Raw genomic sequence first — 1344 nt, 5'->3', positions numbered from 1 at the left:
CTACCTTAGGCAAGTAGGAATCCCTTATTCGGTGTGGGTAACACCAAGATTCCATGATACGCTCACATGGTCTATGTCGGTTAAGGCTTACCCCCACAAAGAATGTTAATGAACTATGGCTTCTTAAAAATGCACTACTTAGTGTGGGTGGTGGTATGAGATGCCATCTATGCATTGCACAAGTAGGCTTTGAGAGTATTCATAGTGTGTTCTTTAATGTTATAATGTCTAATGGAATGAATGTGCTCATAATGATGCTAATGTGAATGTTGACATAAAGGCTATATGTATTAATGATGCTTAACTTGGATTGTTATTGTGAATTTCTTTCCTTGACTTGACTTATTAAATGAGAAGGTTCCTTATCTACGAGTATTAACTAAAGATGAGAATGAAGAATGGTAAGTATGTTTATGGTGGCCTCAAAGTGGTGTAACTTAGGGTTACCATAGATGATGGTTCTAATGTGTTATAATGACTTACATGATGAATATGCTTGTGACTTATGTCCTTATGTTTTTATACCACAAGTGCATGATGATCCTCAAACTTGTTAAATGCATGGTTTTCAACTAAAATGTCCTTTTTAGTATGATTTTTGCATGGCTATCATACTTAGTGCATTTTTGTGCTAACCCATATTTTTTATACATTTTTACAAAGTGTAGGTTTCGGATCTTAAGGTGATTTCTTTGGATTCAAGCTTGGATTGACTATTTTCCTAGCTTGTGGTGGGTCCTCAAGATTCGAGGACATATGAGTCTCTAGTAGTCTCTTTCCTGCCATTTTATGTTTCGGACTATGTTGAAGGGCTGTGACCCTATTATTGATTCAAGTGGTATTAGATGGCCATGTGAGACAAAGTTAGACTTCCGCTTGCTTTTAAATAAAGACTTCGATTGTATGGACAAAAGTTTTTAAATTCCGCACCATTTTTAATGGTCCTACCTTAGGCAAGTAGGAATTCCTTATCCAATGAGGGTGACATCGGGATTCCATGAATTGCTCACATGGTCTATGTAGGTTAAGGCTTACCCCCACAAAGAATGTTAATGAACTATGGCTTCTTAAAAATGCACTACTTAGTGTGGGTGGTGGTATGAGATGCCATCTATGCATTGCACAAGTAGGCTTTGAGAGAGGTTGTGGTGTGTTCCTTTATGGTTTTAAGTGTAATGAATGTGCTCTTATGATGATGTTAATGAAGAATGTTGATCTAATGTCTAAATGAATGAAGGTTCTCTTAATGAAATGAAGCTAATGAAGAATGTGACTTATAATGCTTGAATGAGATGATGCATGCTATACTATTATGAGTTACTTCCTTGTTATGACTTATGGTGC

Source organism: Solanum tuberosum, unplaced genomic scaffold (genome assembly GCF_000226075.1).
Source record: "Solanum tuberosum cultivar DM 1-3 516 R44 unplaced genomic scaffold, SolTub_3.0 scf00224, whole genome shotgun sequence".
Classification (NCBI taxonomy): domain Eukaryota; kingdom Viridiplantae; phylum Streptophyta; class Magnoliopsida; order Solanales; family Solanaceae; genus Solanum; species Solanum tuberosum.
Note: the sequence above shows the minus strand (reverse complement) of the source record.